Here is a 16,993-nt window from a genome sequence, read left to right on the forward strand (position 1 = left end):
TGTGGACCAGAAATTTGAGTGAATCGGTTTCTTTTACAAGTTTATTTGTACAGAAGCAGCGGGCTATTCTTGTGGCCACAGGTAGGCGGCACTAGCTATCAGGGACATTACCCTGATTATGTCCTGGTTAAACCTCTTGGGCAGGTGTGGGGGGGTGGGGGGCAGGTGTCACTAAGCACACTCTGCACACTTCCTCCAGCCCGAGGGTAGGAGTGGACACTCTTACTGATGTCCTTGGAATTCTACATGAGAAAGTGGTAATATGTAAGTCCAGCACCCCTGGGGCCACCTGTCCAGCAAACATGCCTGTTGAACAGTCACTTTTCCTGGGAACTGAGTGCCTGGGCCTCATTTCTCCATCATTAAATGAGAGGAAGACAGTCATGTCTGGTCCCCCTTTAGAGAGAAATTCCAGGAATCAGCTGAGCAGTATGTCTGGCCTCAAACAAAATCTGTCTGGCTTTGCTACATTTATTAGTGATGTCCTGGGTGGATTCTTAGAGCTGTGAGGTGAAAAGGAGTCTGGGAGGCCCCCATCCCGCCTGTCTTCAAGGAGGGCTGCAACCAAGCCACACAACTGCAGGACTGACTCTTCCTGGCTTCCCTGTGTAACTTACTTATGACTCTAAAACCCAGTGGCATCAGTAATATCCTTCTGTCCCTCTCTAAATCTTCCCACGCTTCAACCAAATCTCTCCTGGGGGTTCTTTTGAATGGGTTCCTTAGTCTTCTTTGGGCTTCCTCCAACTTCTTGTATTCAATTCAAGTTCAGGAGCTCTAAACTCAATGTTTCCTCTAATAGATGCTAAGCAGTTTCAAGCGGAGTAAAAGGCAGTTGGTATCCTCGGTGCCACATAAAAGTGATTCTAGGCAGAGGGAGCAGTTGTAGAGGGAAAATAGGGGCTTCCCTGTCCAAGGAAACAGATCAAAATTCTGCTGCAGAGTCCACCTGCTGGTGACCATGGGCAAGTCATTTGCTCTGCTTTGCCTCAGTCTTTCACAGGTAACAAAGGAAATAGGAATGCTTACTTCATAAGGTCGCTGTGAGGAATAAATGTGAGAGTACATACAAGGTGCTCGGTTTATGTTGTATGTGTTTTTCATGCAAAATTGGCTTAAATACAAACCAATGACTTCATCTGGTATTCAATGGAAGAAATGTGATCTGTTCCAAAGCTGGAGGAAAAAAAGCCGATAATGGGTTTACTGAAAAACAGACTGTTCTGTACTCTAAGAGATGCTCAAGAGTAATTTTAACAATCTTTATTTTTTGCCTTAAGTGCTGACTTTAGATTTAACTTCCCTGGGTTAGAGTTTACCTTACAATTTTATAGTTCTCAGCAGTTTACAAAGCAGTTCCAATAACTCATTTTTTTTTAAACTTAGTGATTTTGGAACCATTGCCCCAAACATAAATCACTTACCACTTACAGTCCTCAAGGGGATATTACTTGATTTAGAAATATCTCCTTCAATCCTCGGAAATCCCTGTGAAATAGGAGGGGAGGAGAATCTGTGAGCAGTGTTTGAAATAGTCAGTGTGTGAGAGATAAAAGGCACATACCCAGGTTTTTAAGGACAAAGTAAAAGATGTGTTGCAAATGAGACAATGTCCCTTAGATCTAATAACCAATAAATAAAGAAAAAAATAAAACCTGAGGATGTTTCCATATGTTCATCAAGGTAAATAACAGGTAACAACTGCTTGTAATAGGTCAGGCACTGTTCTAAGCAGATTACACATACTGAGATCTTTAATCTTCCCACAAAGTTATGGGCAAGTGTCGTTTCCATGCTCACTTTCTACATAAGGAAGCTCCGGCACAGAGAGATGATCAAGTACTTTCCCCAAGGTTTTCCAGCACTTGCGGCAGAGCTGGGCTCCAAGCCAGGCAGTGGGTTCCAAAGAGGCCACACTTTTTGTACTACGTTGCTTCTCTATTTGTATCCCTAACTTGGGAAGCAGTGTACTATGGTGGTTGAATACACATATTTTGGCGTCTAAGAGATTCATCTTTCAATCCTGGGTCCACCACTTAGTGGAGAAGCAGGAGAGGGCAAGTGATTACCTTCCCTGTTTCCTTCATCTCAAACCCTGGCTGGTAAAGAAATTGAGGTCTAAGAGATTAAGATACTTAAAATAGAAATCATGTTCTGTACCCAAACACTAAGTTGTTTTGCCACCTTCTGAGTCAGCTTGCTGTAGTCAAATCATCATGCATTCAGAAAGCTTCCCGTACCTCAGCTGTCTCAGACATATGAAGCAGTGGGGTTTTTAAAAAGTAATTACTAAGTATACATGAGCAAGGCAGTGTGAGTTATGGAGAAAATGAGTGCATTAACACTTTGAGTTAACACTAATTCAAATAAGATAAATTCTTTTTATTTCCTCCAATTTGGTGCATACTCTTCATTATCACCTAAAACGTAATTTTTATAACCATCGAACAGCTAAGCAGCTAGTAAGAACAGCTACCACTTGTGGAGCACTGATTTTGTGCTAGGAGCTTTACGTAAATTATCTCATTCAGTTTCTCAGCGAGATTGATAGGTATCTTTACCCCTGTTTGTGGTGGGAAATTAAGGCACTGAGAGGTCTCCAGCAAATAGCTTCCGTTCACATGGAACCTAAAGTGATGGAGGTGGTATTAAACGGAATCATTCTCATGTCCACATGAACATATTTGACCACAATCCTCTATAGCTTCCCAAAGAACAGATAAAGGCAAGGTTATGTTTATAGCGTTGGACCTGCTACATGACAGCTTTAAAGGCCAGTGTCTAATATCTATCCAATAACTGTTTCGTCACAAAATCTGCATAGTTGTTGATCCCCCTAAATTCCCAAACTAATCTCTAATCTGTCAGATTCCATACTCTGATCCTCTCTAAAAAAAACCCTCAAACTGAAAAAATAAGAGGCTTATTTATGGCCCTCTCAAAAACTATTATGCAGACAAAAGGCAAATCAACTGGCACCTTTCTTCAAACGTGGACAAAAGATTAGCTTTGATTAACTCAACCTCTGGCTCTGAGTTATTTCACAGTAGCAAGGGCAAAAATCCCTGGCTGTGCTAATTACCTTTGGATGAAATATCAAGTTTTATAGAAATCATTCCCAGATTGTTTTGTTTCTGGCACATTAATACAACTAATTTATCGGCAGAGTGAGCAAGCCATTCTTGCAAAAGAGCCAGGCTTCCTTTGATGAAACAGAGCCACCGCAAGCTGTTCCCCGGAATCTGGGGATAGGTTGTATTAGTCTGTTTTGTGCATGTTTTGATTTGGAATTCAGTTGGCCACCAACAAGTATGTGATTATAACAGATGTTTAACACAGCAGAAAGCCTAGTCACAGGACATTAGTCTGGGTTCTTGCTGGTTTACCTTTCAAATATGTTTTTTCCCCTAAATTACCGAAAACACACACACAGACACACATGAATTTCTTCATTATGTGGCCTGTTCACTAACCAAAATGAGTGACTGAGGGAAGAAAACACAAATGAACCAACTCATGGTGGAAATAGGAGCCAAAGCAAATGATCTTAGCTTGAGCAGCTCCCAATTCCCCCGCCTCTAGGAGGCACAGGCACGAACGGGTCGGATCCGGTGGCCCTGTGTGTAGACAGCCCGCAGCCACCCTCCAGCTGACAAAACTGACAAAGGAGACCTACCGGGCAAAGATGGCTGGAAAGGGGTGGTAAGAGAGGCTGTCCCCTCCTCCAATTTTTCAAGAACTACCATTTCTCTATTGAGTAAAACAAACAAACAAACAAAAATCCATGTATGTATACGTCACCGAACTGGTCGTGTGCTGGGGGCTGGGCTGCCCCAGCACCGTCTGGGACCTCCGGGCTCTTGACTCACGCAGGAAAGAGTTCAAGAATGAGTCCAAGTGAAAGCAAAAGCAAGTTTTATGTGGGTAAAGAAAGAGGCCAGTTCGCGGGTTACCTGGTTGCAAGTCTCACGGGGCCAGCGTGAAAGAAGTGAAAGCACACGCCTGAGTGGACGTGAGCAAACTCCGAAGAGTGAGCTGTGCGCCTAGCCAGTCCGTCCTTGCGATTTTATGTTTCCTAGGGCGGTCTGTTTCTGAATTTGCTGCGCCAAATTCTGGCTGCACCTTCTGGTTGGGAGGGGTTCTCTTGTTCTTAACACGGTCTGTTTCGGGAGTGCCAAGGCATTTGTTCCCCTGTGGGGGGGCTTTCACTTGTGATATCAATTCTCATTAAAATGACGGTATAATGAGCTTTGGGGTGGGTCTTTGGTCAGTTTTTCCGCCATCTTGGATTGATCTGGTTTTAGCCAGTCATTGCAGTTGACTTCTTTGACCACCGCAGGAATCTCCTGCCATAAACTATTTCCCTTTGATCATGGACAGGAGGCGGAGCTCAGGTGAGAAGATTCAGCGGCTTATCAGCCTGTGATGTCCACTCCTACTTTCTTGTTCCACTTATCGGGAGTTTTCCCCTAACTTCTTTCTGTTCTGCCTCATATATAGCCCTGGAACACATTCCCTATAAAAGATTTACTACTAGGTAAACTTTATAAAGTATATATGGTACATTATCCTGATAAATTGGGATTATTGGTTTAAAGAGTAAATTGATCTTTAGGACTAGGGTGAGGAGGTCCTCTCTGGAAGCGCTAATGACATTTCTGAGCTACACGGATGTGTTATTGGTTCCTGTGGACCAGGGTTGACTGAATTGTGCACTGTGTCCTAGAAGGGGCAGGGGAAACTTTCCAGAGTCAGGACAGGAGGGAATGAGAAGTGGAACTGTCAGCTGTAGGAAGGAAAGACTTAGACCTAGGAGCTTAAATGTATTAAAATGTAAAATTGTCCTTCAGCTGGTTGGTCCTGGGTGTGAAACTCTTGACTAAATCCTACTTAATCCATGGAGAAGAACAAAGGCCTATCAGACAAAGGAAAAGCCATGAAAATTCATCTAAAACACCATATATAGACCACTTCTCAATTGTGGCTTTTAAAAATCCACCCAGTATAACTAGTTACTCGGCTCCTTTGGGATTCATTCTAAAACCTCTTTTGTTTCTTGATCTGTACAGAAAAATGAATTTTAAATGACAATCTGACATGTTAAAAACACCAATCTCAAGTTTAACTGAAATTATTCCATGTTCCTGTGAAGCATAATAATCCATTTTGTTTTATCTTGACTCTTGAAGGGCAGAATAGGCAGAATTTGTTTTTAAAGGACTCCAACTCCCTTTATCTTATCAGGAGCAAAGGGATAAGGGAGGTTGAGGTTTGCAGTATTTCCAGCTAGTATTTGAGCACTTAAGAAGATACCTTAAATTGGGTGAGGCCACAAACAAAACAATCCCCATTATTTTGTGCTCCTTAGACATGAGGTAGCTCCCTCCCAGGAGTGCAAGCCAAGCCCCTTCTGAATTAACTGATATGACTAAGTTATGCCAAAATATAAGAGTAATGTGTCTCCTTGGAGACACAGGAGGTGTGACTTTGCCCTCCTCATCTGGCCTCTCATCCCCATGCTGCAGAGTCCCAACTAGTGAAGAAGAAACAAAGAAACACTCCCTTTGCTTGTGGCAGTGGAGTGAGTGAGGGAAGGAGCCTCCTCCACTCAGAGAAGCCTCTTTCCAAAGATGAGACCAGCAGAGGATGTGTTGCAAGACACTCAATTCACAAGGCTTTTGCATTCATCTCCTTTAGTACCTTCCCATAAAGTGTTTCCCATACAACATAAACATAAGAAGTAGTATCACTTATGTTGGCAATGCTGAATTCACTTTTTAATTCTTTAAATGAACTATTGAATAGGTCAACAGAATATTTATAAAATATATGGAAGTCATGGTTCTCATCCCTGGTAACTTAAAAAAATTTTGTTATAAAAAATTTCAAACAAACACAAAAATGAAGAGAATGATATAATGAACCCCTGACCACCCACCTCCACCAATAATCAACTGTGGCCAGTCTTGTTCCATGTGATCCTTACCTACTTCATCATTTTAAAGGAAATTCCAGATTTTATATCATCTCATCCACAAATACTTTAAAATGTTCCAGTACTTGGACAAGGACTTGTTTTAAACATGATACCAGAATCATATCTAAAATTAATAATAATTCCTTAATATCAGTAAGTATCTAATCTATGTTCAAATTTACCTAGATACCCTCATAACAAATATGGATAGATGCTGCTGTGGTTTTCCATGACTGTGTGAATTTTTTAAGGAAGAACCTATTGTTACCTCCCACTTAGGAAGATTTTCAATCATTGAGTCAATTTCTCTAGAAGGGTTCAGTTATATCATTTCTTCTCAAGTCAGTTTTGATAAGTTATAATTTTCTAGGAATTTGTATATTTTTTCTAACTTAAAATTTATTACTATGAAGTCACTTGTGACATCCTTTTATAATATCTATAGTATCTGTAGTTATGTTTTCTTTTTCATTCCCAATATTATTTATTTGTACCTCTTTCTTTTGTTTTTTATCAGTTTTACTACAGGTTTGACAATTTAATTAATCATCTTAAAGAATCAACTTTTGGATTTGTTAATTTCTACAATTGTAAGTTTGTTTTATGATTTTTACTTTCTGCTTTTATCTATGTTATTTCTTATTCCTGTTTTTCTTTGAATTTATTTTGCTGTTCTTTTACTAATTCCTTAAGTTGAATTATTTTTTCACTAATATGTAGCCTTTTAAAAAATTCCTAATAAGTTCAACAAAAGTTCTATATCTCTCTAATTATCGTGTTAGCTGTGTACAAAAGTGTTGATATGTGGAATTGTCATTATTGTATCATTCTAAATTATGTTGATTTCTGTTATAATATCTTCATTAAAGAATTGATTACTGTTTAGAAGTATAGTCTTTATTTTTAAATATGGGATATTTCAGGTTATTATTTTTTAAAGATTTTATTTATTAATTTTTAGGGAGATGGTAAAGGAGGGAGAAAAAGAGAGAAATATCAATTCAAGAGAGCATCATTGATTGGTTACCTCTTGTACATGCCTCAACTGGGGACTGAACCTGAAACCCAGGTATATACCTTGCCTGGGAATCAAACCAGTGACCAAAACCCAAACAACTGAGCCACACAGCTCAAGGTTTCTAGTTATTATCTTCTTGATGGTTTCTAAGCTATGTGGTCTGTCTGATAATACCATTCCGATGACACTATGTGAATCTTGCTTTATAGACTAGTATAAGGATATTTTTCTTCATCAGACTGAGCAGTTTGGAGTTTTGTATTTTCCGTGTGTATATTATACTTCAATAAAAATTTTCCTAAAAACAAAACAAACAACAACAACAAAAAGGATATTTTTCTTATGACAACTATGTTTTTTTTCTCCACTCATTAGCAATTATCTTTACAATCCCCTGGCAGATAAAGAATATTTCTACTTCATCCTTCCATTGAGAGTATACCCTTTGGGTTCTAGCTTTACTCTTGGTTCAGCTCTTGGTTGTGTTTCCTCTTCCCCAGTCCCAGAAGGTGGTACATTTCAAAGTTATTATTCACTCAGTTCAATACATGCCCTCAAGATGAAAGTAACATCAGTGTTCTCTCTTCTCCACATGCTACCCTTTAGTTTTTGACCTTTGTATTCCTTATCATCTATTCTACCCAGTTTGGATTTAAGATTTTTAAAAGATAATTATCCAGTAACTTTTCATTCACTATGAACCTAGTCTGCTGTACATCCATCAATGAGACTAGGGGCTTCTGGTCAAGATGGCAGCATAGGTAAACACAGGTTGCCTCCTTGCACAGCCACATCAAAATTACAACTAAAATATAGAAAAACCATCACTCAGAAACATCAGAAAATGAGTTGAATGGAAGTCTGACAACCATGGAATTAAAGAAACCATATCCATCCAGACTGGTAGGAGGGGCAGACTGTGGAACAGGTTGGTCCCACATCCATCTGTAGTAGATACAAATTCATGAGGGATATCTCAGGAGCAAGAAGTCCCAGCCCCATACCAGGCCCCTGAGTCCAGGGTTCCAGTGCCAGGAAGATAAGTCCCCATGACTTCTGGCTGCAAAAATCAGCTGGGATTGACTTGGTGGAAGAAACTTCTGGAGTCCCAAGCAGTTCCTCTTAAAGAACCCATACACAGACTTACTGAGACTCATTTGCTCTGAGCTTCAACACTGGGGTAGAAGCTGGGAAGGCACCAGTGGCATACAGGGTGGAAATGAAGTGTCTGGCATCAAGGTGAGAGCTGGGGGACAGTTTTCTCCCAGACAGAAGGGGAGGCAGAGGCCATTGTCCCTTTTCCAAACCCTCCTCCTGACAGAGTCACACAGCCAGCAGGCAGGTGCCATATATGAGGCTCCATCAACCTGGCTAATGCTATTTGTCCCACCCTAGGGAGCCACTGAGGCTTTGTCCCACCCAAAGTATGGGCCTACCCAAGCTGTTAATAGTGACTTTTCCATGTGAATGGCTGGTGTTGGCTCATGCTTCACAACTTTCTAAATCCTCTCAAATAAGCAACAGCCAGACAGCCAAGCTAAGTGGACCCTGGCCCAGCACTAGCAGCAACCAGCCTAGATTCACAACATGGTTTCACCTGGGAATCTCCAAGTCCAGCACAAGTAGAAGCCACCTCAGATTGCCTTATAGCTCAGGCAGGGTGACCCTGGGCAAAACACAGGTAGGGGCTGACCATGTCCTACATCGCCCAGGATACCCCAGAGCCTGCGCACCCAGTGGGTGGCTATAGGCAACATTGGAGCACCACCATATTGCCCCTGCACAGCTGATCCTCCACAGAGGGCAGAGGTTGGTGGTCAATGGTCACACCCTGACTGGCCTGGGTAAATCCCTCCCATTGACCTGCCATCAGCAACCAAGGCTCAACTACAAGAGGAGGGTTGTACTCAGCCCACATGAAGGGCACACATCGAGTACCCCACTTGGGTGATAGCAGAGGCTGTGCCACTGGACCCTACAGGACACCTACTACATTAGGCCATGCTATCAAGACAGGGAGTCATAGCAGCTCTACCTAACACATAGACACAAGCACAGGGAGGCTGCCAAAATGAAGAGACAAAGAAACATGGTCCAAATGAAAGAACAAATCAAAACTCCAGAAAAAGAACTAAACAAAATGAAGATAAGCAATCTATAAGATGCAGAGTTCAAAACACTGGTTATAAGGATGCTTGAGAAACTTAGTGAGGACCACAACAGCATAAAAAAGATCCAGTCAGTAATAAAGGATATGGTAATTGAAATTAAAAAAAAATTTACAAGGAAATAACAGTAGAGTGGATGAAGTCAAAAATCAAATGAATAACTTGGAACATAAGGAAGCAAAAAAGAACCAATCAGAACAACAAGAAAAACAAAGAATAAAAATAAAATTGAGGATAGGGTAAGCAGTCTCTGTGACAACTTCAAGAGGTCCAACATTTGCATCATAGCGGTGTCAGAAGGAGAAGAGAAAGAGCAAGAAATTGGAAACCTATCTGAAAAAATAACAAAAGAAAACTTCCCTAATTTGGTGAAGGAAACAGACATCAAGTCCAGGAAGCACAGAGTCCCAAACAAGATAGATGCAAAGAGGCCCACACCAAGACACATCATAATTAAAATGCAAAAGGTTAAAGATAAAGAGAGAATCTTAAATGCAGCAAGAGAAAAGCAGTTACTTATCTACAGGAGAGTTCCCATAAGACTGTCTGCTGATTTCTCCAAAGAAACTTTGCAGGCTAGAAGGGGTTGGCAAGAAATATTCAAAGTCATGAAAAGTAGGGATCTATAGCCAGGATTGCTCTACCCAGCAAAGCTATCATTTAGAATCAAAAAGCAGATAAAGAGTTTCCCAGACAAGAAAAACTAAAGGAGTTGATCATCACCAAACCATTATATAAAATGTTAAAGGACTTATTTAAGAAAAAGAAGATCAAAACTATGAACAATAAAATGGCAATAAATACATACCTATCAATAACTGAATCTAAAAAACAAACTAAGCAACAAGAAGAACAGAGACAGAATCCTGGATACAGAGAGCATTTTGATGGTCACCAGATGGGAGGGGTGTGTGAGAGAATGAGTGAAGAGGTGAGGGGATGAACAAGTATAAATATGTAGTTACACAATAGCCATGGGGTGTAAAGTATAGGAACTGCAGTAGTCAAAGAACTTATACACCCATAACCCATGGGCATGAACAATGGTGTGGGGATTGCCTGAGGGAGTGAGGTGTGCTGGGTAAAGGGGGACAAAGGGGGCAAAACCGGGACAACTGTAATAATCCAAAGATAATTAAAAATAGGAGTCTTTATTGGCATGTTATTTGATTATCGTTGAATTCCTATAACATGTGGTGTGTGATATGTTCAAGGAACTTAAGGGTGTGCCATTTCTTGAGGAAATCACCTTTTAGGGAAAAATGTAACACAAAATATGTAAAATAGATGTTCACAAATATTTACCAAACATCTAATAAATAAATACACACTGAAAAAAGAGAAATTATATATTTTTAAGTTCCATTCAAAGCAAAAAATATAGCCAATGGATCCTAATAATTCCCAAACTGACCCCCACATGTTCGCCAGAAAGATACGTAGAAATATTCATAGCAGTTTTTATTCCATCAAAACCTGAAGGAAAAAAAGAGCCAATAAAGACTTACCAGTGGTTAGATAGACAAATAAATTATGGAATACTACATATCAATGAGAATCAATAATCTGTAACCACATGCAACTATATGAATGTATTTCATAAATATAATGTTCAATTAGAGAAGCTCAATACAGTAATATATGAATGTGTGTGATTTCATTTATATGAAGTACAAAAACAGACAAAACTAATTTTGTGTTGCTATTCAATGATTGTTACCCTTGAGAGAAGGTTAGCAAGAGGGATGGCACAAGAAGACTTTTGGGGACCAAGTCATGTTCCATTGCTTTATCTGAAAACTTGTTACATAGGTGTGTTCATTTTGTGAAAAGCAGTGAACTGTACACTTTTTGCATGTACAGTTTCTGTATATATACTTGAATAAAAATATATATTATGAAAAAGTCTAAAATAAAATATAAAACATAAATTTATTTAAGAAATAAAATCAGCCTGCCTGATGTTGACCTTGCATTAAAACAAACAAACAAACAAAAAACTGTTTATACTGACAAAGTGTTAACATAATGAAATTGAAGCTGATCAATGACTTCTTCCTGAAAGCTTTAGGCCTTGACCCTGAGAAGAGGAAATAGGAGCAACGGAAATAGTTTGTCTTCTAAGTGTAGGAAGAGACGACTTCCCCCAACTAGGTTATACCGTGGAGTTAGGATGCACTACTCCCACCAGGACATCAGAGGTCCGAGCTGGGTGTTAATCTTGCTCTTTGACAGTTGTGCCCCTTTCATTCCAAGCCTGTTTCTTCATCTGCAGAGAGGGAGCACAGACCTACCACCCTGTCTGGCACCTGCTAAGTGATCTTTTATTTTGATTATTCATAATATTATTAGAATATTGTTGAATACTAAGTTTGGTTCTAGTTCACCTTTATTTAATTTTCACAATGGCTCATCATATGCATGCAGCTACTTCCCTGGGAACTCTGAATTATTCTTCTGTTTCTACCCCAAAGAAAAATCTAAGTGGCTTCCATTCCCTGCCCTTGCTCTTTTTGTAAAATCTCTGCTACCACTTGAGGCATCATGATGTTCCTCAGAAATGCGGTGGGTCCTTTCCTTCTGGATCTGTGGTATGTCTTGGGCTAAAGAATCCCAAATTCTCTAAGGAAGAATTACGACACAGTTTCCTTGTCCACGCTTGTCAGTAAATTCCTGGATTCTTTAGAAGGAGAATGTTGGTTCTTCATTTTAAATTATGCCCTTATTTTAAACATAGGCTATCTCTTATTCTGTGGTTTGTCAGGATTCCTCCATTCTTCATTTTAACCTCATTTTCTGCGTGGTAGGTCTCCATTCTGAGATGGAGATGAACCATGCTGTCCAAACCTGTTCTGCTGGGTACATTGGTCACCCTCTTCTCTTCAACAGGCATTTGCATCTGTTTATTCCTTTCTCATTCAAAATATGTGGCCCACTCCTATGTTCTATTTCTTTTTAAAGTTTGATGTAAAATATAGGGTACTTTTCTCCATGACATTGCCATTGGTTGAAGACTTATTAGAAATTATTTGAATTAAGGGGACTTCATAATTTCTATTTTACATTATTTCTTTGCGTTTCATGGTATTTTATTTCCTCCCAAACCCCTTGAGGAAAGCAGCACCTGCAATGAGCCCCTAATGGGTTCTCTCAAGCCTTGCATCCCAGAGAGTAGGCAGGTCCTAAATTTCTTCAGGGCAGAGATTACCTGATTGCATTTATCAGCTAGTCCATAGGTAAACCTTGTCATTCTTTTGTTCTGGTAAGATATAGATAGAGGGGAATCAATTTGGAAGGAAAAATTTAAAAAACTGAACAAACTTTTATACTCTTAAGACAAGATGTGGAGAGAAACTTATTCTTCAAAAATATGTATCTTCCCTGAAGACTCAGTTATTCTGAAGTGAATTTAAATTGTGATTCTTTTTTTACTTTAAAATTAGAGTTAAGATAGAAACTATAAAGTCCTGTATAGACATTCCGCTACTGCCAGTTACATCACTGTAGTCATAACATAATAACCAGGACAGCAGTGATGTGACCTAACATTCTTTGCATTTCGGGGTTGTTTTGACAACAGCCTTTATCTGTGTTTTTGAAAAGATAAGAGATTGCTGCATTCCTTTTCCCCCTAGGCGAGCATTTGGAGGCTATCATGATTTAAACAGTGATCTGTTTTCTCTCCATAAAGGGAGCTCATTCTCCTTCCCCGGTGTCTGGTCTGCCACTCTCCGGAGTTTCAGCGTGGGTTGCCTTGGAAGTAGACTCAGACAGAGACTGGAGAGCAGGAGCTGGATCAGTGTATGGTCTTGGAATTGCCACCTGCAGATAAGGAGGGAACAAAGCAGAAAGGGGATGAGAGATGTGGAGCCCTGACAGTGATTTGGTTTATTTTTCTTGCAATGGTGTCCTGACTGATAAGGGGATAGCTGCAGGCAATTGACTTCAGAGAAATAGGGTGGAATCTGAGGTTGATTACTTGGCTTGGTGAGGGTAAAAGGCAATAAAAATTTAGCTAGGATTGAAGAATTGGGAGGTGGGTGTGGGTGAGGGACACTCTTGACTCTCAGACCCTGCAGAGGTGAAAGAGTTCCTTTCCTTATTTCCCCATGGTCATCGGAGTGAAGGACGCGCCCAGTGAGTGGTTATTGCTACAGACCAGGGTTTCTCAGCTTCAGCACTATTGGCATTTTAGACTGGGTCTTTCTTTGATTTGAGGGGTGTTCTGTGTGTTCACTACAGGATGTTTAGCAGCATCCCTGGCCTCTGCCCACTAAATGCCAGTAGTACCCTTTCCCACAGTTGTGACAACCAAAAATGTCTTTAGACATTGTCAAATGTCCCCTTAGGGGCAAAACTGTCTTCAGTTGAGAACCACTGCCATAATGGAGCATGAAGCAGCTGATGAATTAAAGGACTTTGGGGTGGATAGCTTAATAAAAGAGAGTGATGGTCCATAATTCTTAAACATTCAGTTCAAGGGATGGAGGGAAAACAGGAAATCCATCTGTCTTTGCCAAAGCCTCTTTTACCTGTTGTAGCTTCCAGGCTATGAAGTCAAAGCCCACTCACAAGCTTGAGACGAGCTTTGCTCTGCCACTTGCTCCCAACCCAGCAGAGCCATTGGTGCTCAGAGAGCTGTAAATGGGGAGGCCATATGGAACCTGTGGCAAGCTTCTCTTGAAGAACTTACTACCCCAGGGGCTAGGATGGTGCCTACAGAGAGCCTCCAGCGGCCAGCCCTCTTTGGTAATTACCTCAGCTGAAGAGAGCCTGGCCAAGGTCTTGCCCCCTCCGAGGGGAAGCCCACAACCAGTGACTGATAATGCAGGGGTATAGGTGCCCAGCTCCCTCACAACAGATTCTACAACTCTGAAGAGCCACCCCAGCTTTCAAACACTTTGTGGCTTCAGCAGAGACCTTATTTGAGATTGCATTACAGCCAAAGACGGGCTTGTAAGTGGGCTCTCGAGACGAGAGGAAAGCCCTGAGTTACAGCACTTGCCAATTTCCACGCAAGCGAGCACCAGCATACCACTGTCACGGCTCCACATCTCTCACCCCCTTTCTGCTTTGTTCCCTTCTTATCTGCAGGTGGCAATTCCAAGACCGTACACTGATCCAGCTCCTGCTCTCCAGTCTCTGTCTGAGTCTGCTTCCAAGGCAACCCACGCTGAAACTCCGGAGAGTGGCAGACCAGACCCCGAGATCACTCTGACTTAGAAATTTATTAAGAGAATGTGGGGTAATTCATATTATACCAAGGGGGATGGATTTTTGCTATCCCCACTGATATCAGGTAGTCCAATTTATCCAGATCCTAGCCATCCAAAATTAAGCCACAAAGTTAGCTCAGTGGGGACACCGCCACCAGTAGGCCAAACATTGAATTGTACAGCCTGTGCACTGGACGAGGGAACATTCCGTGCCTGGCGCCAGGTGCTGCGGGAGAAAATTCCCTGCTGTTCCTGCTCCCCAGCACCCCGTTTCAAAGTCGGAGCGGGTACATGAAACCTCTGAGGACCAAGTTGTTAGCTGCCAGTGATGCTGTGAGAGTCAGTACCTGGCGACTTCAGCTTGGATGGCAGGAGGTGGCCTTTACCTGTAACCAAAACTTGTAAGGAGGGGAATTCCCCAGACACAGAAAGCATTTAGATGCTGCAGAGCAAAATAGTAACAACTTTTAGGTGAAAAATGTTAATTCCTCCTGACATTCGCATGCATTTCAGGCCATTTGATTGTAAATATCCCCAACAGCAAAAGCGTGGATGTGTGTAGTTCTATACTCTTCTTGGTGTGTTACCTCAGGTTAATTCATAGATTTCTGACTGTGTCAAAACTGCTACTTACTTTATCGCACAAATACACACACTCATGATGTGATAGCCTGGTTGCTATATTTATTTCCTCAGTATAAAAATAGGAGTATGTCCCCTAAAGATCCTACCTTTGCGTTAGCAGTGCCAAAATAAGCTCTGCTGGAAATAGTTTCCGATTGAAGTAAAGCTAGACAGCGTGACTCTTCATTTCTGTCCCTGATTAATTGTATGCTGGTCTTTTCTTTCATGAAAGACAAACCTACACATGAAGCTGTACCAAGGCAGAAAAACAAAGAGACCCTTCTAAAGAGTTCTTTGTTTTCGTATGACATTGCTCTATTTTTTTTAATTGTCACTTGATGGATCTTTCCATTCACTTTTTCTGACAACATCCAAGGTGAACAGTTCGAACGATAGATGAGCTGTTGATACCCTGACGAGGCTCAGCAGAAGTTGCTGGTTGCCTGTCTCAGACTCCACCAGCATTATCTGGAAGACTCAGAAACTGCCAGAACGGTAGGGCAACTGTTATCATTTTTTAAGTGAATTGAATGAGGCGTCCTGAAGGAAGGATCCAGAGTGTTAGGGTGGTCGGTGAGGAGGGCTGTAAAAGAATTCACAAAGAGAAGAAAGTGCAGAGAGTAAAGGGTTTTTACTTTTACTTTCCCAAGGGAGGGCAAGGGCTAGGTGCGCAGCTGTGCACTAGCACCAGCCCTGAGGGGTGGGGACTGTGAGTTTTTATGGGGTAAATGGGGTGGTCGTAGAACCGGATGTTTCGGTTTGGCTGCAGCTTATTTCGAGGTTATCTTTGGGTGCAGGGTCCAGTAGTCCTTGTGGTCTGGCATGTCCTGTTTTGCAAGTTCCCAGAGGCTCTGCACCTTCAGGGATCTTCCAGTAATTTTCTAGTCCTGAGGATAAAGGCTCATAGAGCGACTAGGGCCAGTCCTGCTTGGGGGTCTAGCCCGCTCTGGGGAAGAGGGCCTGAGAAAGTAGCTTTTGTACTATTACAGAGGTAGGTCCACTTTAAGTTTCACATGCAGAAGAGGGGCAGCAGATTTGCCTATCACTGTTGGAGATGTTTGCATACATTAGTAAGAACCCAATTTTACAAGTTAACATACCCAAACACAGGATTGCTTTTTCATTGTTGCTGAAGGTGTTCTTCCATACCACCACTTAATATCCCAGTTTTATAGATGGAGAAATTGACTCATAGGAAAAGGAGACCACAGACTGAGAATGACAAGTCAAATATTTCTTAAAAAACCCCCACAACTTTTCCACTTATAAAGACCAGTGAAGGAAAAAAGGAGGGGAATTCTTACCAGTCTGGAGCTAGAGATCACAACCCCGTTTCTTAACTCATCTGAATGGCAGGCCTTCTTCATCTTCTTTTTAAATCAACTCTTCATTTTAGAATAGTTTTAAATTTAGAGAAAAGTTGCAAAGATGGTGCCAACAGTTCCTGTATATCCCACATCTAATTCCCCCATTGTTAACATCTTATATTAGTATGGTTCATTTGTCATAACTAACGAGCCAATGTCAATATATTATTGTTAACTAAAGTCCATGTAGTTTATCCAGATTTGCTGAGCCTTGTATTGAAACATAAATGACATATAGCACTATATTAGTTTCAGGTACACACAGTACGATTCAGTATTTGTATATATTGTGAAAGGATCGCCACTTTAAGTCTAGGTAACACTTGTCACTACACATAGGTACAAATTTTCTTTTCTTGTGATGAGAACTTTTAAGATCTACCCTCTTAGCAACTTTCGAATATGCAATACAGTGTTGTTTACTATAGTCACGTGCTGTACATTATATAATGTACATTATATTTTATATTTATAAAATACATAAATATGTTTTATATTTATATATTTTATTAATGGGGATGTCATGGGGATGACATGTTTATTTTATAATGGGAATTTTGTGCCTTTAGACCACCCTCGCCCATTTCACCCATCCCCCACTCACTGACTCTGGCAACCACCAA

At 40.9% G+C, this 16,993-nt stretch overlaps 1 protein-coding gene across 2 annotated transcripts in view; it reads left to right on the plus strand.

Moving 5' to 3' along the window:
- The first annotated feature begins 15,183 nt into the window (after window positions 1-15,183).
- The window catches only part of LOC128779522 (uncharacterized), a 47,237-nt gene continuing 45,427 nt past the window's right edge, over window positions 15,184-16,993 (plus strand). For both annotated transcript variants that reach the window (XM_053913871.2, XM_053913870.1), the window contains exon 1: window positions 15,184-15,498. The gene's annotated coding sequence lies outside the window, so the exon portion shown is untranslated. The remainder of the gene's footprint in view (window positions 15,499-16,993) is intronic.

This window comes from Desmodus rotundus, chromosome 11, assembly GCF_022682495.2.
Source record: "Desmodus rotundus isolate HL8 chromosome 11, HLdesRot8A.1, whole genome shotgun sequence".
Classification (NCBI taxonomy): Eukaryota; Metazoa; Chordata; class Mammalia; order Chiroptera; family Phyllostomidae; genus Desmodus; species Desmodus rotundus.